Source organism: Castor canadensis, chromosome X, assembly GCF_047511655.1.
Source record: "Castor canadensis chromosome X, mCasCan1.hap1v2, whole genome shotgun sequence".
In the NCBI taxonomy this organism is placed as follows: Eukaryota; Metazoa; Chordata; class Mammalia; order Rodentia; family Castoridae; genus Castor; species Castor canadensis.
This window is the reverse complement of record NC_133405.1, coordinates 5,247,200-5,271,989: the sequence shown is the minus strand read 5'-3', so window position 1 is coordinate 5,271,989 and position 24,790 is coordinate 5,247,200. Positions and strand designations below refer to the sequence as shown.

Here is a 24,790-nt window from a genome sequence, read left to right as displayed (position 1 = left end):
TTACTTTCTTTTTTAAATATACATTTCCTTGCTTAACTGCTCACCCATGTTGCTCACCTTCTGATCTAGGTCTTGATTTCCTAACATTGTTTATCTATTTATTTGAATCCTCTTTGTGATCTTTGACTATTTTTATCAGGAGGTTTCTGTTTTAAATGGTCAATAAGCACATAAAGAAATGCTCAACATCCTGGGCCATAAAGTAAATGCAAATCAAAACCACAGTAAGATTTCACCTCACTCCAGTCAGAAAACAAACAACAACAAATATTCACAAAGATATGGAGAAAAAGGAACTCTTGTACACTGTTGATGGGAATTTAAATTAGTACAACCACTATGAAAAGTACAGTATGGGGCTTCCTCAAAAACCTAAAAATGGGACTATCATGTGATCCAGAGATACCACTCCTGGGCATATATTTGAAGGAATTTAAGTCAGGACACAATAAAGACACTCACAAACCCATGTTATTGTAGCGCACAATTCATAATAGCCAAACTACAGAAACAACACAGATGTCCTATAAATAATGTGATATATACATTATTCAGCCATAAAGAATAATGAAATTATGCCATTTGCAGGTAAATGGATGGAACCTGGGGATCATGTTAAGTGAAGTAAGCCAGATTCAGAAAGACATAGGTCACATGTTTTCTCTAATATGTGGAAGATAGATCCAAAAGATAAATATATATACAAATACAAACATGACTCTCTCTCTCTCTCTCTCTCTGGATATATATGTGTATATATAAACACAAATGTTTTCAATAATGGGACTGTCTGGGGGAACTAGAGGGAGGAATGAGAAGGAAAGAGAATGACAGAGGGTGAATAACAAAATACATTGCATTTGTGTAGGAAGAAGGCACATCAAAACACACTGAAAGCTGTTGAATAATACAGGGTAGGGGGAAAAGTGTAAGGAAGAGTAGTAGAGGGGTTGGACTGGTTAAAGTACAATATTTTTGCTGGTGAAGCACCATGGAGAAACTCTTTAAATAACAAAAGGCAGGAATATAAAACAAGTCCTGTTAGGGGAAGGGTACTAGTGGGAGGGGGAGGGAGAATGGAGAGGGTAAAGCAGAGTGAATATGGCCAATGTACTTTAGATACTTGTATGAAGATGGAACATTGAAACCTGTCAAAATCATTTTAAGTAGAGGGAAGGTGATGAGTGACAATGATGGTAGGTATGAACCTTACCAAGGTACATTGTAAGCATATATGGAAATGTCACGATTAAATCCTCTGCACAATTAATATATGCTAATAAAAACAGTAGGCTTTTTTATTCTCTGATGGTTCAGTAACATCATTATCTTTTTTGGGTAGTCCTAGGGTTTAAACTCAGGGCCTTATGCTTGCTAGGCAGGTGCTCTACCATTTGAGCCACTCCGCCAGCCATTTTTTGTATTGGGTATTTTCCAGATAGGTCCTCATGAACTATTTCCCTGGGCTGACTTTGAACCATGATCCTCCTGATCTCTGCCTCCTAAGTAACTAGGATTACAAGCATGAGCCATCAGCATCTAGCTCAAATCATTACCTTTGTTGTTGAGTTGTTGCGAAGTTTTGGAGAGGTAGAAATGCCTTGGTTTTTCAATTTAAATTCCTACCCTATGATTTATGCATTTGTTGGGATGAGTTTCTCTGTTACTTCCTTACATATGTGGGAGAACCTACTATAGTAACATGGTCAACAATTCAGCAATAAACTAAATATGTGAATAATTAAGAAACAATTGGAACCCTTATCTGCCTTCCCAATAATGTTATATAAGAACAAAACTCTGGTTTCTAAGGGGATGGTCTGGGTGCTTAACACTGGTTGGGTACATAAGAATTGGAAACTGAGTAATATGGGGGTAGGTAAGGGAGGAGGGAAGTAGGAAGCTAGGGAGAGTGGGAAGTAGGTGTAAGAAATGATAGTATGAGAGAGCACTGTATCGTTATAACAAAGAAATTGAGAATAGTTTGGGAAATAAGGAGAAAAAACCAAAAAGTAAAAATAAAACAAATTAAGACAAAGAGAAAGCAAATTTTAAAAAAACTACCAAAATAAAACAATTTTTAAAAAATATATTTCTCACTGAAGAGCAATATTGATAATGGCTGGGCTTTGTCCAAGTGTTCAGTGTTCTTCTTCAATTTTTTGTCCACAGAGATCTGCCTGTGTGTTACAGTTGTTGTTAGTGTTCATTTTTCCTTGGTAGTGACTTGCCCTCTCTAGTGTGTTTTGCTAATGTTGTTAAAGGAACATTTTTAGGGGGGTCAGGGTTTCACCTCTGGAGATTTTTGGCCTGCCAGGCTGTTTTTTTTTTTTTAATGAAGAAGGTTTTCACAACAGGAGGAAGCTCCCTGCTTTGGGTACAAGCCTGGTCGCATGACTTCTGTAGATAGTGGGGGCAATACTTCCTGGTGTATTAAAATTGAGGTGTGGCTGCCCTCTGCAAGTGGAGTTGTCCTCAAGGGTTAGACACACTTCAGGCTCATCCTCTTAAAGCACTTTGCAGGCTATGTTGTTTTGAGACCACACAGTCTGTATATATATGGGGAGTGGGACTTCCTGTTGAGTTGCTGAGAGATCTGAGTTGGTGAGGATGTCCTCATAAGGGGGGTTGCACCCAGCAGGCAGAAACTCTGAACTGAATGACACACTCACCTAAGACTTGTGCTGCCCACTGTTCCCAGTTTTGCTGCTCAAGCCGTTTTAGTGTGTGGAGTGCATAGCTATCACCCTGAACTCAGATAAATCACTATCTGTGAAGAGACTAAATCCCTACCAGCTTGCTGTGTTCACATTGTGTCTCATTTGGTCTCTGTCTCACCAGGTCCCTATGTGAATTTAAGGCTTGTGGATAATATGGACTTTCTCAACAGCTGGTGATGCAGATTTGCCCCCAGAGCTCTTTAGTTCCCCTAGTCTTTAGTCAGGTGTGGGGTTTTATGCTATTTTTCTCTGATGCACATAATTCTTGCTTCTCTTTAAGCTACTTGGGAGGCTCAGATCAGGAGGATCAAGGTTTGAGGCCAGCCTTGGCAAACAGTTCACAAGATCCCATCTCCAAAATAACCAGAGCATAATGGGCTGGAGGTATGAATCAAGTGGAAGAGCACCTGATTTGTAAACATGAAGCCCTGAGTTCAAACCCCAATCCCACAAAAATAAAAAGATATACAGATATAGATATTAGGGAAGGTGGTGATTTGATGTATTCACTGTTTTGACTCTGGAATGAAAGGAGTCAGATAACTGAGGAGAAACTATATTCTGAAGAAAGAAAGGGAGGAAGAGCTTTGGGACCCAAGAAAGAGGTGGCAGGCGAGCAGAAAAGCTCTTGGCATAACTTCTGGTAGCTCCTATGCTCAATGAGCCACTTCTGGACAAATGAGAGATCACCCCCAAGAATGAGCAACTCAATAGCATAGAATGGGAACCTAGAGTGAACCTAAGAACCCCTAGATCAAGGACTTTGGGGAGTTTCTGGTCCCTTTGGGCTACAGGATACAAGCCTTCAGAGATCAGCGTAATTTGGTAGAGAATAGTCTACAGCTACTGTAGGCTCAAATTCCCCAGGGATAGCAAATCAATTTATTTTTCCATGGTTCTGTGAGACTGGCATTTAATACTGCTTGCTGCCACTGGGAATAACCTCCCCAGGAAAATCTCAGGGGACTTACTAGCTACCTGAGGAGAAAGGCTCAGGAGATCTATATGAGCTTTAGGAAGTCATGATCTTGAGCCCAGTTTAGACTGTCCTACCAGGCTCCATGTCCTTAACTACAAAAACGTGAGCATAGATTGAGGCAGAAGTCAGTGGGAAAGGACTGCAGTTCAGGGACAATTAGTAGTGCTCATCTATGAAGCATATGTTCTTGGTAAATTAGTATTGCCCCTGACTAAGTGAGCTTTCACTATGCTATGTTTTCCTACAATGCACTTTCAATCTTTGTTAGGCCACTGCCCTTCCCTTGAACTAAATTGCTGTCTTACTCTGATACCTTGGTGAGCCTATTGAAGACTAAGGCTTTGTAAACCTTGGTTTATTGGAATGAAATTGTTCTTTCTGGTTCAGAAAGACTAAGCAGAATCTAAAATTGCAGAAATACCTTTGTAATACAGTGTAACCATTTGCAAAAACTCTCACATACATTAATTGGTCATTCAATCTTCATACAACCCAGGGCCTGTCCCTTAGTAAACATTCATATGTTTGATGTATGAGTGAACATGGGGATTTATTGTACCTATTTTACAGATTGAGCAAATGAAGCCCAAGCAGGTGAAATAAATTTCCTCAAATTCAAATCTGTAGTTGGTCAAGTGTACAGCCTGCACTTGAAATCAGGTTAATTTCAGGTCAACATTCAAGAAAACCTATTACGTGACAGGAATTTGAAAGTGATGAATAACATATTCATTATTTTTGACAGTTTTGCATATGTCAGAGTCAGACACAAAGCATATTTTGAACAACATACCAATGACATAACATAGAACAATATACAATGATATAGGTCACAGAGGAGGGGTGCCTAATTCAGTCTGATGTGGTTAAAAAAACTTCCTGAAGAAGTTAACACCTAGGATAAATTGTGAAGGTTCAGTGAAGATTGGTCAAAGGTAGAGAGAACATTCTAGGCTGAGAGGTCAGCCCTAGTTGGGGGCACAGAAGTGTGAGCCAGCATGGTATTCTATACTATTGCTATAGTATTCCTTGCCAAGGTGAAAATGTCAGGAACAATGACTAGAGAGGCTCATTGAGGATATTAAAATTTTCCTTATATACCCTTAGTTTCCCCAAATTTCTGAATAATTCAAATCATCTTAGGAACTTAAACATTTTCGTTGTTGTTGATGTTGTTTTGAGACAAGATCTCAATCCTAGAACTTGCAATCCTTCTTCCTTGGTCTTTCAAGTACTGTTAAACATTTTCTTGATCAGCTAAGTCTGAGAATCACCTCTGGAGACACCAGGAAACTGTTGGAAGGTTGGTAGGAGAGAAGGGATACTATAGTGGTAATCTATATGGAGGCTGGTAGAGAGGTATGCTGCTGGAGGCAGAGAGACAATTTACCAGGTAGTTGAATTTGTCTAATAAAATATGGTAGACTCGATTAGGCATTATCAGTGAGGATGGAGAGTAAAAGGAAGATTGAAAGATATTTTAAAGTGGTGAGAGCTGGTGGAGTGCCTCAAGTGGTAGAGTGCCTGCCTAGCAAGCATGAGGCCCTGAGTTCACACCACAGTACCACCAAAAAATAATAAAAATAAGTGATATATCACTTTTAGTTAGGCACCAGTGGTTTATACCTGTAATCCTAGCTACTCAGGAGGCAAAGATCATGAGGATTGAAGTTCGAAGCCAGCCCAGGCAAATAGTTTGCAAGAATCCATCCTGGAAAGAAACCCATCACAAAAATGGGCTGGTGGAGTTACTCAAGGTATAGGCCCTGAGTTCAAACCCAAGTACAGCATAAATAAATAAATAAACAAACAAAGTGGTGAAATTCTTATGATGGTTTGAGGAGGGTCTGTGAAGGAGAAGTATGTTGATACTTCTCTAGGTTTCTGGCATGCATACCTGAGTAGAGGGTGGTATTTCTGACCAAGGTCAGGAGTGGAAATTAGAGAGAGAATAGAAAACAACGGATAAATTCAGCTTGGGACCTGATGAATTTAAGGTACTGTGAGACTTCAAGATTAGACGGTGCCTCTTTGCTTGCTCCTCTTCTTTGATGCCTATGATTCACAGGTTTGGTTTTTTGATGGAGTCACAGAGTTCTTACAAATTCCTTTCACAACTCTTCAGTCTTTTCTCTAAGAATTCTTCTATTTTTTAATTTAATTTTGTCTTCAAGCATGAAATTCTATCCTCTACTTATTCCAGTTTGTTGGAATAGCTTTCAACTCTATTTTTTATTTAACTTAAGAAACTTTTTGTTTCCAGGGTTTCTGTTTGATTGTTTTTGTTGTTGTTGAGACTTTCCATATCCTTGTTAAGCTCTTCTTTCACATCTTCTATTGCCTTCTTTAATCATTTATTTCTTTTTTCATATAATTTCTTTGATTTCATTTGTTTGTTGAAATCCCCTTTGAGTTCATGTAGTAGTTTCTGTGTCTTCTCAAGTTTTTTTTTTATCTATATTGTCTTGGGATTCATTGAGTTGTTTTTGTAGGTCCTCTTTAATCTCCTTAAACATTCTTGTAATCTTTCTTCTGGCCTTAGCAAATGAGTCATCCCCTTCACTGTCCACCACATTCTCTATTATGTAATTGTTAACCTTTTGAGGAGTCATATTCCCCTTACTCTTTTTATTTTCTGTTTCTACTTTGAGATTTGCTCATATGTTGTTGATTAGGAGTGGGTTAGGCGTTTTAATCACCTGTTATCTTTCTCTTGACTTAATTTCTATGCACTGGCTAGCTTAGTTGTTAGCTAGGTGTTGTAACATTTCTGTTCACTGACCTGGAGGTATAACTTAGCAATAATATATTCACAGATTCAATGCAGAACCAATTATTTATATAATACATAAAACCCTTGGTAGTGTTATCTACAAACAGTGAGTACTGGGGAAATAATAGTTGTTTGTCTATACATACATAGACCAACAACTGTTTTATAACTATATGTATTTATAACTATAATACATAGTTATAAAAATTATGGAGATAGAAAATGGAATGGGAGGGGGAAAGGGGGCAAAGGGAGAAGAAGTATGAGGTACGGGGGCTATAGGGTAATAGGCCCTATTATCTGTAAAGGTATAGTTCAGTAATTGTGTAGGAGGGTGTTATTGTCAGGGATTGTAGAGGGATAGGAAAGATGGGAGTAATGTATAAAGTTGGTATTATAGACTACCTGGTGAGAGTTTAGTGTGGAGGAGATAGGGACAGTGGGTGGAAAAGGAAGGGGAAGAGAGAAAGATAAGGAAAAGGGAGGAACAAAAAAGAAGAGAAAGAAAAAAGGGGAGAGAAAAGAAAGTGGAAAAAGAGGGCTAAGCAAATTAAAATTTCAACAGAATGGAAAAAGAAGATAAATAACAAAAATAATTTTTAAAAATTTAAAAAATTAAAAAAATATGTATACATTTGGTGTTGTCCAAATTTCTTCCTTGTTATGGAGAGGAGTTGGTTTCCTCTGAGTTTAATAAGTCTACTGGGCACTTCCCTCTGATTTCTAATCCAGATGCTATCCCCTCTTAGGGTTGATATACTGGGTGGTGTGGCAATCTCAATGGTACTCCTTTCTATCATATAGGTTTGGGGGGTTCCCCTCAAGATGTTTAAGCCCAGCTCTTCTTGGGGGTTGAGCAGTTGGGGCAGCTTGTTCGAGTAAGTGGGTTCTCTGAAGTGGTCCTGTGAAGAGCTGATGAATGAGTAGTAGCCATACCCTTATGTCCTCTGGGAAAGCTTGGGAGCTGGTGTTGGGCTGTTTGGTCAAACATTCTACTCTGGAAAGGCTGTTAGGTTCAGCCCGCTACCAGATTCTCCAAGGTGGTCAAATGTATTGTTATTTTCCCCAGACTGCTCAGGCTGAGGTGTCCTTCCCCCAGAGAGGCTGAATTGCCCAGCACTTTATAGAGGGTTGCTCCTCCTCCACTAGGCTGGGCTGGAGATTTCCCTTTTGTTATTAGGTCAACAGCTTTGTCCAAGATGGGTGCAATCTGCCTGCAAGCTGCACTGGACTATTTGGTTTCCTCCACAGCAGATGGTGTGGCACACTCTCCTGAATAGGTTGTTCTATAGGTGGAATCAGGGTTGGTGGCCTGGGTTGCAGGGGGCAGTCAGAGGTTCTGCATCCACAAATCTTTGTGGGTTCAGGAGAACCCAGGTCCTTTCAGAACTCATTTTTCAGTTCTCTGCATTGAGTCTTTGCTCTTCAGAGAGATAAGAAAAGAAAAAAGAGAAATTGCTTGCTGGCAGTCTGGTGTGGCAGTCGGCAGGCTAGTGCCTGGGCTTCTGGGGCTGTTTTGTGTTATAAAGAGCTAATTTAAAGGTCATTCATTGTACATTGAATTGCCTGTGTATTGGCAGTATCTTACTTGGCAAAGAAGGTTTCCCAGCCCTTGCTACCATAAGCCTGGAGTTTTCTTTCAGACTTGTGAGAGCTCAGAGTTCCAAGGTCTATCAGTTATCTGCCATCTTGGTCTTTCCTGAATTGATTTTTATACAGGGAGATAGGGACCTAGTTTTGTTCTTCTACAGGGATTATCAAGTTTTCCAACACCATTTGTTGAAGAGGCTGCCTTTTCTCCAACATATGTTTTTAGCTCCTTTGTCAGAAATTTGGTGGCTGTAGCTGTATGGGTTTACTAATGGATTTTCTATTCTATTCCATTTGTCTACATGTCAGTTTTTGTGTTTGTACCATGCTGCTTTGTTAATATGGCTCTGTAGTATAATTTAAAGTCCAGTATTGTGATACCTCCAGCATTGCTCTTTTTGTTCAGAATTACTTTGCTATTCTGGGTATTTTATGATTCCACATAAATTTTAGGACTGATTTTCTATGCCTATGAAGAATGATATTATGATTTTGATGGGAATTACATTGTATATGCAGATTGATTTCAGTAGTGTAGCCATTTTCCTAATATCAATTATGTAGATACATGAAAATGGGGAATCTTCCCATCTTTTAGTGTCTTCTTCAATTTCTTTCTTGAAGATTTTATAGTTTTAGTTGTAGAGCTCTTTCATAGGTCTTTGACTTTGTTCATTAAGTTTAGATATTTCTTTTTGCTTGAGGCTATTGTGAATGGGATTGTTTTCTGACTTCTTTCTTAACCTGGTCATTAGGAAAGCTACTGATTTTTTTAATTGTTGTGCTGGGTGGGGGTACATTGTGGCATTTATAAAAGTTCTTATAATATATCAAATATATCAAATTCATCCCCTCCACCATTCTTCTTTATCCTCCTCTTCCCACATTCCTGGAATAGCTTCAACAGGTTTCATTTTGTATGTTGATTTTGTATCCTCCTTTGCTAAAAGTGTTTATCAGATCTAGGATTTTTTTGGTTGAGTCTTTTGGATTTTTAAAGTATAGATTCTTGTCAACTGAAAGTGGGGATATGTTGACTTATTCCTTTTTTATTTGTATACTTTTATTTCTTTCTCTCACCTTATTACTGTAGCTAGGAATTGAAGTAACTTATTAAATAAGAGTGTGGAGAGTAGTCACCCTTGTTTTGATCCTGACTTTAGAGAAAATGTTTTCAGTTTTTCCCAATTTAATATGATGTTGGCTATAGATTTGTTATATACATACCTGTTGCCCTTTATCGACTGGAGTCGTAAAAGATGAGGGGACTACTGAGTCTTGCTCAATAGCCACTTTAATGAAGAACACTTCTGCTTTTGATAAACTCCTTTTTTCACAGAGAGCATTTGGTCAGAAAAAGCATGCTAAGTATTATGTGTCAAGGTTACATTAGTACAAGGAAGCACAGTTAAAATTAACCCTTTGTTATATCTCTTTTAAAACAAGAACAGAAAAGCAGGAGAAGCACATGGTCAGCGTAACCTTCTTATTTACATCTGAAGGACATGAAGCCATCTGGTGAGCCTTTTTTTTTTCATTTTTCTTTTATTATTCATATGTGCATACAAGGCTTGGTTCATTTCTCCCCCCTGCCCCCACCCCCTCCCTTACCACCCACTCCGCCCCCTCCCTCTCCCCCCCTCAATACCCAGCAGAAACTATTTTGCCCTTATTTCTAATTTTGTTGTAGAGAGAGTATAAGCAATAATAGGAAGGGACAAGGGTTTTTGCTGGTTGAGATAAAGATAGCTATACAGGGCATTGACTCACATTGATTTCCTGTGCATGGGTGTTACCTTCTAGCTTAATTCTTTTTGATCTAACCTTTTCTCTAGTACCTGTTCCCCTTTTCCTATTGGCCTCAGTTGCTTTAAGGTATCTGCTTTAGTTTCTCTGCGTTAAGGGCAACAAATGCTAGCTAATTTTTTAGGTGTCTTACCTATCCTCACCCCTCCCTTGTGTGCTCTCGCTTTTATCATGCGCTCATAGTCCAATCTCCTTGTTGTGTTTGCCCTTGATCTAATGTCCACATATGAGGGAGAACATACGATTTTTGGTTTTTTGAGCCAGGCTAACCTCACTCAGAATGATGTTCTCCAATTCCATCCATTTACCAGCGAATGATAACATTTCGTTCTTCTTCATGGCTGCATAAAATTCCATTGTGTATAGATAATCTGGTGAGCCTTGAGCACTGTTATATTTTTGGACGTCTGCTTCTGAGGCCTTTGCCTCAGTTCCTTGGAGTTTTCTCACAAGGCCAGATACCAAATCACACATGCAAGATCTGGTCCTGAGACGTTTGCCTCAGTTCCTTGGAGCTTTCTCACAAGGCCAGATACCAACTCACACAGGCAAGGTCCCACTGCTGGCTCTGACACATACCCTGTATTATATATAGGTATGTTTTATTTTTAGTTTCTTCAGAGCTGTTATTAAAAGAATTTGAATTATGTCAAGGGCTTTTTTCTGCATCTATTGAGATGATCATGTGGTTTTAGTCATTGGTTCTGTTTATGTACTATCTTATGTTTATTGATTTGTGTATATTGAACTATCCTTGCATCCTTGGAATGAAACTAACTTCATAATGGTGTATGATCTTTTAAATGTGTTTTTAATTCAATATCCAAGTATTTTTATTGAGTTTTTTAAACATCTATATTCATCATGGAAATTGTTCTATAATTTTCTTTGTTTGTTTTGTCTTCAGCTGGTTTGTTATCAGCAGAGTAATGGCTCCATGGAATGCATTTGGTAGTATTCCTTCACTTTATGTTTTATGGAATAGTTTGAGAAGCATTGATGTTAGTTCTTTTGTAGAGGTCTGGAAGAATTCTGCAGATGCAGTGACTCCATCTGGTCATGGACTTTTCTTTGTTGTGAGACTCTTTATTACTGCTTCAATCTCATGGCCTTTTATAGATCTGTTTAAGTGGTTTATATCCTGTTTGTTCAATTTTGGCAGATCATTTTCATCTAGAAATGTATACATTTAACCTAGATTTTCCAGTTTGTTAGAATATAAGTTTTTGAAGTATTCACCAATGTTCCTGTGAATTTCATTTATGTTTGTTGTGATATTCCATTTTTTCAACTCTAATTTTGTTAATGCAGTTCTTCTTCCCACTTCTTTTTGTGAGTTTGGCTAAGGGGTTGTTGATCTTGCTTATCATTTCCAAGAACCAACTTTTTGCTTCATTGATTTTTTGCATTATTTTTTAGTCTCCATTTAATTAGTTTTTACCCCAATCTCTATTATTCCCCCCCCTACTAATTTTGTGTTTGGTTTGTTCTTGTCTTTCTAAGATTGTGGGGTGCATCATTATTTTGTTTATTTGCGATCTCTCTGTTTATTTTTATTGTAATTGCTCATACCTACAAACTTCCTCTTGGCACTGCCTTTGCTGTATCCAAAGGGTTCTGGTAAGTTGTGTTTTCATTTTTGTTTGATCCAAGGATTTTTTAAATTTCCCCTTTATTTCTTTGATGGCCCAACAAAGTATATTGTTCATCTAAGTAAGTAGATTGCTCAATCTCTGTGTGTCTGAATATTTTCTGTATTTGTAGTTTTCTTCCACTATGATCTGATAGAATGCAGGGTGTTATTTCAGTTTTATTGTATTTGTTAAGACTTGCTTTATGTCCTAAAATATGATCTGCCTTGGAGAAATTTCCATAGGCTGCTGAGACTAATGTGTATTGTGCAGATAAAATATTCTGTTCTTGTCTGTTAAGTCCATTTGGTCATTTAGTTGTGAACTTTCTTAGTTGATTTTTTTTTCTGTATGACCTATTTGTGAGAGTAGGTTATTGAAGCCACTCACTATCATTGTGTTGAGTCCTAGTTATGCTTTTATGTCCATTAGTGTTTGTTTTATGAAATTGGATATGCCAATGTTTTGTGTGTATATGTTTAAAATTATTATCTCCTCTTGATGGATTATTACCTTTAACAAATATGAAATGACCTTCTTTGTCTCTTCTGACTAATTTTGGCTTGAAGCCTGCTTTGTCAGATATGAATATAACAACTTCTGCTTGCTTTCAGACTCCATTTTCTTGAAAAGTCTTTTTCCATCCATTTACCCTAAGCCAATATTTGTCTTTGTCAGTGATATTCATTTCTTGTAGGGAATAAATAGTCAAGTCTTATTATTTTATCCAACCCACCAGTCTATATCTTTTGTAGAATTGAGCCCATTAACATTCACCATGATTATTGAAAGTATGTAATATTTCCTGTCATTTCGTTATTTTGTGAATCCTAGTCCTCATTTGCTTATCTTCTCATGTAGTGGGTTGGAAAAAGGGAAAAGGAAAAAGAAAGACTAAAAATAAAGAAAGAAAAATACAAAAATGAGAAAGAAAAAGAGAAGACATAAAGTTCCAGTTAAAAAATAAAAATTAAGTAAATAAAATTAGGTAAATGTAAGAACAAAGTAATGATCAGGAAAAAGTGAAAATTCCTCTTAGTCAAATTACTTAGATTGGATAAACTTCTTGCTGGGTGGGCTGGACAGTTTCTCACATGCTCCAGAGACCCTCCATTTATGTACCTGGAGGAGTGGCAAATGTCTAAGGATGGTATATCCTTGAATGTCTCAGTAAGTGGGGGAAGCAAACTGATTACTGAGTTCTGCACTGGAGACGGTATGTGTAGGGAACTTTCAGGAACTCGGCAATACACTAGCCTCAGTCTCTGCACTCTTAAGCCCAGCCCAACACTAAACCACACACAGGGGTCTTACTCCTCACCACAGAAGGTGGTATCATTGACCACTGTGTCCTTCACAGCTCATGCTCCCTACTGATTAAACTTCTCAGAGGGTTTGTGACAGACCCTCCTACCCCCCCACAGCTATCCCTCATTTCTTTCACCTAGTCACTAGGGACCCTGAATTGAGATTGTTTCATGTTTTCTGATTTCCCGAGTAGTTTAGCCCCTAACAATAGGTCCTTCTGAAGATGACTTCTGGTTATAGTCTGCTGAGAGACGGCAAGTGAAGTAATACATTTCTTCTCCAAACTTAGCTTACAATGCAGGAGGAGTCACGTTGAGAAATTCCTGTACTAGATTTAAACCTTGTAATAACTGTGAATTTCTTCTGCAGCTAGGACTGTAGGCCTTCTGTTAAACATTGGGGATGTTGTTAGCATCTGGCTTACTTGGAACTTGCAGCATCATCCCCCCCCATCCATCCCCAAGCTGGGGTTGGAGTTGGCTTCATACTTTTCTCTGAGTTGTCTTTCTGCTTCTCCATTCTTTTTAGCCTCCATATCACCTCTTTCTCGCTTTCTGGAGCTCCCCCCCCATCCCTCTTTCTCTCTCTACCCTCAGAGTACAGTTTCTCCTTTTTTGTCTTGACTCCTCTCTCCTGACTCTTCTCACTTGTCATGAGAAGGCTAGATCTATTCCACCATATTACCCCAGAAGTCCGTTTTGTTTTTTATTTTTAAGCAGAAATGCTATTATAAATAGTTAACAAAATATTGCTAAGTAGAGGGCTTGATTAATGCCCCAATGAATAAGTAAAGATCATTTGAAATTCACACACTAATTATTTATATGCAAATGAATGCTAGAGAGCTTGGAAAATTTGTTCTCTGAACTGAATTAAACATCTAAGAATTCACATTTATACTCTTAATTTACTCAGAAACTTGTTGCTATTTTTTAAATAGATGTAGGAAAGGGGAAATACTCTAGTCTGTGATTGGATTATCACAGATTTTAAAGTGGTAGGAGTTGTTGCATTATGTTTTTTATATTTATTTTACTGCCAATCACTGGTGTAACACTTATTTGCTAAAGGAGGCCATATTTTCTTACAGAAGTTGTATTCATCCATGCCATTATTTTTTTGCACTAGTGCGGTTTGAACTCAGGGCCTTGACCTTGAGCCACTCCACCAGCCCTATTTTTGTGATTTTTTTTTTTGAGATAGGGTCTCATGAACTATTTGCCTGGGCTGGCTTTGAATCATGGTCTTCCTGATCTCTGCCTCCTGAGTAGCTAGGATTACAGGTGTGAGCCACCAGTGCCTGGCGATAAGGGATTATTTTTGATTGTCAAGATGATTTCCTGCTTCTTTTAAAACATCTCTAAAACAATTGTCCATAGTAATGGTAATTTCAAACCTAGAACATATTCTACTAGGAAAATATTCTGTAAGGAAAAACCATATAAACTGAACAATTTTGCAAAGCAAAGATTTAAGAAAATACATTCAGTCCTAATTATGAAGCACATTTCATTTTCCTGCTGATTCAGCAGACCCTTCAATATCTCTGTAAGACCTCTGGTCAATTTTTAATTATATGTTTCATTGCACTGTAGTTAGGACAAGGGATGCTTAATAAAAACTTCTATTTGGTAGTTTTCTTTTTCTTTTCAGTTACTGGGGTTTGAAATCAAGGCTTCATGCTTTCTAGTCAGATGCTCTACCACTTGAGCCACTCTGTCATCCCCTATTTGGTATTGTGAGAAACTAAAAATATTGCCATACTCTTAACTCCGTTTATCCTTGGTCCTCATTCACAGGAACTAGAAAGGGAGTTCTCTGGCTATAGTGGCCTGGAGTTTGAATCCTGGGATGAAGGGAGCAGGGAGGGGCAGAAGTAGGGTGGAAGTTTTAAAGACAGGGAATATGGGGGATGGAATTTGGAAAGTTGGAATCAAGATCAAGAATCTATAGGTGAAACCAAAGGGAAAATTTAGGAGTTTTAGGTCTTGACCCAAATTACAGGCAGTTGGGTCAGGGTCAGGAATGACAGATACAAGGAATAATGGGGCATAGTTCAAGTCTAAACCAGCCAAACCCTATTTAGGCCATGGTATCCAATCTCTTTTGGGGCCCCTCAGTGTCTCTCTTAATGCAGCACATTGTTAAGCATTTTTCTGACCACAAGGAGGCTAAGAAGCTCAATAAATAGTCTGTTCCATAAGAGATTTGATCATTTACAACCCCATGGATCTCTCTTTATATCAGCAAATTACTCCAAACAACTCCCTCTGGACATTTTGTAGCAGCCTGACTTTGGAGGGTGATATAGTATACTGGAAAGCGCCCTGCCTGATGGTGAGGGGGACAGAAAGCAAGGGTTTTAGACATTGCTCTGCTAAAAATTGCCCACGAAATTGCCTTAATTTCCCTATATGTAAAATGATGCTCAAAGGGACAGAGATATATAATATACCTATTAGTTGTGAGTTCTAATGTACAGAAAAGAATTCTGTGGTCTCAGGCATGTGACTTTTTAACCTGAGAAAACATGAAAGCACCCTAGGTGTTTTGGTGTGCTAAATCTATGAGAACACCAAATATCAAAATGAACTACAGATGGGCATAGTACTTGGGAGGTAGAGACAGGAGGATTGCAAGTTTGAGGCTAGCTTGGGCACCTTAGCAAGGTCTTTGTCTCAAAATAAACATTTTTAAAAGGGCTGGGGATGTAGCTCAGTGGAAGAGGACTTGCCTAATATGTGCAAGGTCCTGGGCAATCCCCAATGCTACAATAAAAAAACAAACACAAATAATCAAATCCTTTCCTTCATTTGTTTGTCAGAACCAAGGGTATTAAAGACAGTCAACTTTTTAGCATTTATTAAAATGGCAGGATGCAAGCTAAATAGGGCTGAACAGTTGTGCTCCTCAGCTTCTTCAGATGCAATAGCTTACATCCTGGTATTAGTCCAGAGGCTTGTTGTGTTCCATGGAGTCCAATGAAGCTGATAGACCCCTAGTAATGCACATACCACCAGCAAGCTAGAGACCTTTTGTCCTTTGTTGAAACCACACGTGGCTGATTTGTTGATGGCTACAGTAAGACTTAGTACCTCTTTTGAACAACCCATTCTGTCAGTTTTGCCACTGTGGGACAAAAGACAGGAGGATGTCAGTGGACTTTAAATTGTTCATTTTAAAAATAGCCCTTAATTATAAAAAATAGCCTTAATTATAACTTACCACAAGAACACATTTCTGAATGTGTCTTACAAACAAGGGAATAAGCAAATAGTTGGTAAGTGCTGGTGGATTCATTTGTATGCTGTCCCATCCCCGATTTGTAATACTGCAACACCACAATTTTCAACCAAATTACATGCATAACAAATTAACATGATTTGTTAATTTCCCCTTTAATTGTACTACAAACACTAATATTTCTCTCTTTTGACTTTTTTGACATAGAGGTTTTATCTTAAAAAGCAGAAAGGCCTTAATGTAGCTAAATCTATATCTATAACAAATAAAGCTTGTTTTCATTTTCCTTACCCAGCCAACTAAGGTTTACACATTAATTATTCAAGTGATGCATGTTAAACATCCTAGTTAAAAAACACACTGCTGGCCAGAAATTGTTCAACGCCCAGCATACTTTTGTTTGCATATAAGGAATAAATATTTAGCATTGTAAATGGGTAAACTCAATCTTTTCATGCAGCGAGGTCAAAAGAACTCATGGTGAACATACAAAACATAGAGGACTAATTATTACTGAGATTCAGGTAAGTGAATTTTTAGGCATTTTAGCTGTCATGCTGTGGAATAATTGTAAACCCACCAGGAATGAATTGCAAAACACAACCTACTTATCCTTTCCCCAATGGCTACATAGATTTTTTTCTGTCCTACAGTTTGTGCCAACTCTCTGTTTAATCATTAAAAGAAATGTTATTTTAAGTGTTGCTTCCTTAATAACAGTGTTTGACTGAAACTCTACAGAATGGTAACTTTGCCCAGAGTGAGGCTTCAATATACTGGTGTGATTTGAGGCAATCAGAGTTATTAGAAATGGAATGCAGAGTTCTGTAGCAATTTTATTTCAAGTTCTGCTTAAGTTAATATTACATCTGACTAATGTAACCATCTGTATCTAGCCCTATCAGTGACAACATAAAATTGTTAAACACCATTTCATAGGCATCAAGTGCTTTGGCATAATTTTATGTTCTAGCCTTATTGTAGTACTTTATTACTATCATTTAAATATCACTAAGCACATCATCAAATATTCTAAGCATATCATAGAAAGGAAGGTAATAGGTCTCCAGCGTTGTGAAGAAATTCTTCCTGTTTCTAGGGTTTCACAAAGTCTGATCTCTTGTCTAGCCATTACCTTCAAATCTGTATTTAAAGGTCTTTTAATAGAAATTACCCTTTCTTCCTCTAGTATTCTTTGTTTGGTTGATATTTTTGTTTTTGTTTTGTTATTTAAAAATTATACTTTTTAATGGGACTGGGGTTTGAACTCAGGGCTTCGAGCTTGCAAAGCAGATGTTCTCCTGCTTGAGCCACACTTCCAGTCCTTTTCTAGTATTCTTGGTCATTGTACCCATTTGTTTTCTTCATAGTATTTACCAAAATTTAAAACCATATCTGTACCTTTTGTTTTTGTTAATCATCTCCCCTGCTATAAGCTATAAAAAGGCAGAGACATATCTATTTTTATTCATTATTTATTAATTTTTATTTTAATTGTTAATTAAAAATAATAGTTGTATACGTTTAGGGTATTAAAAAGTGATAATTTCCATGATTTGGAATATGATATGATATGGAAAAATTAAATCAACTAATTAACATCTATCACTTCATTCACTCATGTATCCGTTTGCTTGGCAAAGTTAAGTAGGGACTCTAAATATTTTGGTAAGTGAAGGGGACTCTAAATATTTTAATGAATATAAATGAATATAAATGAGGCATAATTACAAGGAGACAAGGTTTCTATATGCTGAAGTCTTCTAAATTAATCTCTTGGTTTGCATTTGACCCTGCCTAGGCCTATGTGACGTTATACCAGTGTAACCCAAATGCTGGCTGAACATTTCTACGTGACAACTCACAGATATCTCACCATCAGCATTCAGACTTATAATTTACCATGTTGCCTCTCAAATCTTTCTTACCTCCTCAGAGTCACAGCTTGGATAATGCCACCAAAATGCATACCATCACTCAACTAAGAAACTTAACATTCACTCTCTTCCCTCCTCCTGAACTCCAGCACACAATTCTGTCAGTGTGTCATTCTGAGTGTCTCTTGGGTCTGTCCTTTCCTTTCTGCCTCCATTGACATGGCCTTGGATGAGGTAATCATCATCTCTTATCTAAAGCGTGTCCTCCTCCTCCCTGATCTTATTCCCAAAAGTCCACCTCTCTCCCCTTAAACAGGAAAATGCTATTCTCTCTCCCTTGATCCAGAAGTTAGTAAGGATTGGCATTGTGCATAAGTAGCTGGAACCTTACTGAGAAAGAGATATTCAAAGATTGTAGACATATGATTTCTTCAAGATTAATTTCCTTTTTATTTTCCGGCTACAAATCCAACGGAATAAATTATTAAAATGGTCTGGGCTTCTGAACGAAAGTACAGAATCATGCCAGCAGGAACAACATAAAGGTTTCCTTTTTTATTTTCCTCTAGCATCTATCTGTGATGGATGGTGTGACCATGAATCTTCACTTAAATATGGAATCCTAAAATACAAAATCCCAGAATGTTAGAGTTGGATAGTCTGTCTGCATCCTATATCTGAGATGGAAAGAAGTGAAGGACTTTAACATCACAGAGTGAGTTACCTACAGAATTAAGACTCAGACCCTGTTCTCTGTATTCCTTAAGTGATCATGAGACTTCATTTAGATGTATTATTAAATCATTTGGCAGTTTTATGACCCACTCCCAGGCCACTGTGGTATGACTTCTTTCCTTCATCTGATCATTTTTTTGTTTCTTTTGTGCCTGAGTGCTAATCAGTGAGATTAGGGAGAAAGTCAGACCTTAATAAAGTTATATTTGATTCAGTGGTGATTTTCAAATGAGGAACCTTGAAGCACCAGAGGTTTCTTGGAACTGCCTTGGGGATCACTTGTATATATAAATCATAGGACCTTGAGCTGCCAACCCTCATTTTAACCAGACAGCTGTATTTTTATGGTCTGTGTGGGCTTGTGCTACCACTGGATTTAAATAAACAATTCCATTTTGCAAAAGTTTTGAGAACTACCATTCCTCAGGAATGCATTTGCTGCTTGCTTCCCAAGCTTAACATTCCAATTAAACAATATTTCTGTGATTTTATGTTTATTTTTGCCCTTCTCTTTATAATGATAAAAAGACATGAAAAAATTCAGGCTTGTCATGTGAGTTTGGTAATTGAAATACAGATTGTTTATAACTAACTGTGAACTAATACTGCCTAAGGCAAAAGTTTTGTAGATTTTTGGCTATGTGTTAATGTGGGTAAGTTGGGTCCACTTAAAAGGTCCCACCCTCACTAAGGCCAGGAACTACAAGAGATGGCTTGGTGGGAGGTGTATTATCACTAGGAATATAGATCTTTCCAGCCTACTTGAATTCTAAGTCTTTCAAACTTTGATGCCAACTACTGGTGACCAAGGTGGGATGCATGATTTCTGATGGACAAATATTGTAGCAGGGAAGTAAAACAGCAAGTGAAAGTCCATGTAAAGAGGTAACTGATATTAAAAATTGATGATACATCATTGCGAAGTGTCTAGGGGGTAGTGTTCCAGTTTCTGGCATGGAGGGTGATGATGGGAGAGAGGTAGGGACTTTGAAGCAGGGACAAATGATATCTCCCACTTGACTGTTTTTCTTTGTTGCCCAGAGGTTGTTGGCATACTTTTGATTCTTCTTTTGGGCCTGATAAAAAGACAAGGCCACCCCTAAATCTGATGACTTGGGGAAAGGGTGCAAAATATAGGTTCACTGCAAATTCTCCCTTCTTTTCAAACTTCTGGTTCTGTCTTTTATCCTAAGGCTCTTCTGCGTCTGCCTGTAGACACCAGACATGCTTCTCAAAGTGTGGACCCCAGTTCAGAGCACCAGCATTACCTATAAACTTGCAAGAATTGTAGACTCTCAGGCTCAATTCTAGGCCAGCTGATCTGGATTCTAAGATGCTATGTAATTGACATACTAAAAAAGTATAAGAAGCACTGCTGTAAGCCCATATGTTCCAGATCTGTCACCACTGTCCAGTGGAGTAACAGCTGCCCTGTGGCTGCCCTTCCATCACCCCTCAGGCCAAGGGTTTATTCCATTGTTAAGAAGGCAGAAAAAGGAAGAGGATCACACAGGCCCCAAGTACAAACTTGGGGCACATGGGCAGGACATTTCCAGTCCTGGGTAGTACAAGAGTTGCCTAGAAGAGAGAAGCATGGATTTGGGGTCAGGAATTCTCCTTGACATTGCAGGCTTCTTCCCCTGTGGGAAGCCATGTGGCTGGAGTAGGGCCAGAGCACACCCTTTAAACTGGGGTGATCAAGGCAGCAACCTCGATGTCCCAGTCTGTGTGTGACACTGTTCAAAGATCTCCTAAATATCCATGGAGATGGGGTTTAGGTGAGAGTTGTTAAGTTCCTTGAGATACTGACTGTCGGTCTGTGCCTTTGTGTCCCTTTGGGATACGGGGAAGTTGTGGTGGTGGGACCATTGCTGCTTTAAAAGGAATAAAAGTGAACTGTTATAATCGAACTCTTTACTAGCTAGAGAGACACATGTATTGACTTATCTATAGAAGGTATACTGTGAAAGTGCTTCTTATATTGCCTAATAACAATTCAATTAGATTAGTTGCTAGCTTCCATCAGGAGACAGGTGGATATGGGTATGCAGGGCTTTGAACAAATTCCTTTAAACCCAGAATACAAGCAGTTTTCCTTGATGAATTGAAGTCAGTGTCTGGTGTGGTTGGAGTGGGATGCCCATTGAAGGGGCAGTAAGCCATTTTCTGTTGACCACCATCACATGGTCAGAAGCAGGTCTGAAATGAAGCCCTATTGATTGATGTCTAAGCTGTTATATCTCAGTTTCTTTATCTGTAAATGAGTTTAACAGTCCTTTCCCTGACTTCCTGGAAGAAATGTTGGGTGACTCTAATAAGATAACAGATAGAAGAGTGCTTTATAACTTGTCAAGTGGGACACATATGAACAAATGATGATCATTTCACCATTTGCTGCTTTTTTGTGAGTGTGCCTTTATCTGTGCTTTAGTTTTAGATTGAAGTTGTCCTCTCCTTAGCATTGCAGCTCTCATGTTGCAGCAACGTACAGTGCTCTCTGTGCAAAGCTATCTCTGCCCCCTGCCTTATACCTTCTAGCTCCTTCCATGCAGATGCATTGCTGTGATTCCCATTTTTGAGTTCCATGGGCGATGGGAAGATGTGGAAGTTTATATCAGAAACCTTTCTAAAGAGAAAAATAATTGCCTCTAGAAAGAGACTTCTGTTTTCTTCCAAAAATTCATATTTGCTAGTTTAAATTGATGTGACTTTATTTTTGGCTGGAAGTCTGTACTACTCCACTGAGCAGTAATTATTCCTTTGGTGTTGCAAGAGTTTACTGGGAGAAGGAAACTAAATCTAAGTGAGTGAATCCTTTTTGTATATATGCTGAAACTCTCTGTGAGGCCACTGACAACTGAAATGTTAATGCTAGATTTTATCTTTTGGTATCATTTATATATTGATATAATGTGAGTTAGTGAACCAAAGGCTGAATTCTATTTCCTTATATGACCCTGGATGCCCTATGCAGTGGATTGATGACCTTTGCAGAGCGCAATAGTGAGATAGACCCTGAATTCTAGTCCTGTCACCTAAATTGTCAGACCCAGAATGATCAAAAAAAAAGTTCAGCAGCTGGAAGACCCAGCATCTTCCAGTATCTGAAGCATCAGGAACTAAGTTGAAAAGATAATAGAAGACCCCTCCCTCCAGTAGGCAGTTAAATCTAACTTAGTCTGAAACCTCAAATATTAAGTGCCCCTGGAGAAAGAGCCCCAGGGAGGGTCACTAATTTGCAACTTCTCTTTTAAAATTATGATGAATCCAGGATGCACTCCAGGACCCCTGAAGTGTTATCTTGCTTGGTTGGGGTTCTGGTGACCAGTCTAATCTTTGCTAGGCCTTTCTCTAGGGCACTAAACTCTGTTTCTGTACCTAGCTGCTAGCTAGGATTCAATCCAAATAAAACCTTTTGGAAACACAGTGCTGCAAACTGCCTAATGATTAGTATTGACACTGCTGTCAGGTCTTTCCTAAACATACACCTGAAATAGCCAGCTTGCATTTGTCATGGTTTTTTGATCTTTGCAACTTGGATGGCCAGTAAGGCCCCTTAGGGACAACTCAAAGTTCTGACTCTGATTGATCTGTACATATTCTCCTTTTTTTCCTCTATCTGCATTGAAGTCTTGGGAATTCCCACTATTGCTCTACAAGTTTTGCTGCAAAACATAAGAATTGCTTACTTGTCTCATAGTCCAATTGCACATTCATAGGAAACTCTAGATATCTCATTTTTCACTTGAGGTTGAACCCAAAGTTCTTGCTGTCCCTCTCCTGGAAGTCCTAACAAAAGAAGACATAAAGGGATTTTCCAGTCTCCTATGAAATAAAATGCTATGAGATACTAAACAGCTAACTGTCTAGATTTATTAGCAAAATATGGCTGCTTTTAGCTTTTTGACATTTTCTTTCTTTTTCCTCTGTAGTTTAATATGAAAGAGACTCTCCAGGGCAAATTGCCATTGGGAGGAATTCAGAGCTGCCATATGTTATTGGTTCATGGCAGAAAAGAAGTCAACAAAAGGATTACTACCATTTTCTTAAAAAGCTACTGAGGAAGGTTATTGATTATTTTCCAAATAACTTTCACCTCCATCACAGAGATGTTGTGATTGCTAAAGAGGCACTGTTATCTACCTTTCAAAAATATTTTCCCTTTTTGTTTTCTTAATATTCACTGTGCCAAGGTCCTTTTTTGGAGCCCCAAAATGATGCTTCTTTCTTTACCCATAAGCTTTATCCTTACCCTTCTGGCGAATGAACTTAAACTGCTACTGCTTCAGTTAGCTGGCAGCATTTGCTTCAAAGACTTTGGGTAAGCCACACAAGTCCTAGTGTACAAATCATTGTTGACATCTGTCAACCTGTTTACCCTCCTTCCCATACTTCTTTTCAACCCCTACCTCCCATTGATTTCCATATAGAGTTGGAGGTGTTTTTTGTTTATTTGTTTGTTTTATTTTTCTTTCTTAACTCCGGGCTTTTGGGTAAACAAAATCTTTGCTTTGCTTTTTTTTTGTTGTTCTTTAGCTCACATGGTGGTATATAAGCTTTGACACTGGCTACTTGAAGTATGCCCAAATGTACATGTAATGTGAGTGTTAGCAGACTTCCTAGTGGCATTTAAGGTAGAGAGGCATTTGATAGGTATAGTAACCAACTTTCCATCATATGTAGATTACCCACAGTATGTCTAATTTTAAAGATCTTAGTGGCATCTATTATGCTTAAGACCTCAAATCAATTCATAGGGGTGTAGGAGTTCTGTAGCTTTACTGCCCTGTGAATGTCAGAAGTATTGGCATTTGGTCTTTTGGTTGGCTTCTGGACCATCCCTTGGTGGAACTTTCTACATTTTGTGTTGATGGATGAAGATATGTTTTGTTTCCTCTTATTCTGTATTCATTTCAACACAATGAGCATCAGGGGCTCTTAGTTAAGAACAGTTTGCCACATTGTCCTGCGACATTTCTGATTTCTAAATGCCCAGTTGAGGTTCGGAAATAGAATCCTATCTAAAGCAGAGACATTTGGTCCAGGTCCAGAACTCATTGAGCATCTAGAATTGTATGTAGCACTTTTTTTAGAGTTGAAAAATGTCTATGGGTACCTCAAGTCTTCTGGACACACTAAAGTGAAGTTTTCCTCATTTTTTGACATGGGATCTAAGATTATCTCGGTTTAATTTTTTTTATTTGTTTTTGCTTTGCTTTTTTTAGTTCTTTAGCTCTTGTAGGGGTATATAAGCCTTCACATTGGCTATTTGAGGCATCAAGTGTAATAATGGTTTGCTGCAATTGGATATTTGTTACTTTGGAAATCAGAAAATAGTTTGTGATACCATTAATGTGTCTGTCTCTCCCACTATACTGTGAGATAACCCTAAAGCAGGGACGGTGTCATTCATTTCTATGTATGCCCAACATCCATGCAGCACAGCACTTAGCTCATAGGAGAAATGTAATAAATATGTGCTAAATAATCCTAAAGGCACCACAAACCATTTTCTGATTTCTTACAGAACCAGTGGTGGCTCTCAACACTTCTGCTCAGAAGTGGCACACATTACTTCTGTTTATATTTTATTGTAAAATAAAGTCCCTGGCCAAGACTGATGTCTATCAGCATGGAAAATAATCCTCCTATAGGTGAAAAAATATAATTTATTGTAGAAAATAGTTGTGCTATATTTAAAATTATACATGAATTTTTTTCAGGAAATTCGAAGGCATTGCTTCATTTCTTCCTAGATTTCAGTGTTGTTATTCAAAACTCTGATGACAACCTGACCTCTATTCCTTGATATATTGTTTTTTAAATATTGCTTTTTTTTTACTCTAAAGCTTTTTTGGGATCTTCTTCTAACCCTTGCTATTCAGATATTTTATGATGGCATGACTTGATATAGACCCATCCTTGGAAGCTTTAGAGTAGAAATTTATGTCATTATTTTCTTATTGTATTTTTTGATAATTTTTGATAATAGAAAATTGATTATTTCTACCCTGTTTTTCTTTCCAAAATTTTAACTATTTGAATGTTAGACATCTTAGATTATTCCTATCTTTTTGTCTTGATTTTTATGTTCTGCCTTTTGAGAAATTTCCTTGTTTTAATCTTTC

General features: G+C 38.0%; 1 long non-coding RNA gene across 2 annotated transcripts in view; it reads left to right on the top strand.

The window, feature by feature from the left end:
* Positions 1 to 24,790, top strand: part of LOC141419632 (uncharacterized) — a 57,421-nt gene that overhangs the window by 21,812 nt on the left and 10,819 nt on the right. Inside the window, exon 4 of one of the 2 annotated variants that reach the window (XR_012444256.1) lies at positions 9,509 to 9,580. The exons of the other annotated variant lie outside the window; for it this stretch is intronic. This is a non-coding gene — a long non-coding RNA (uncharacterized lncRNA). The remainder of the gene's footprint in view (positions 1 to 9,508; positions 9,581 to 24,790) is intronic. 2 annotated transcript variants of the gene reach the window in all.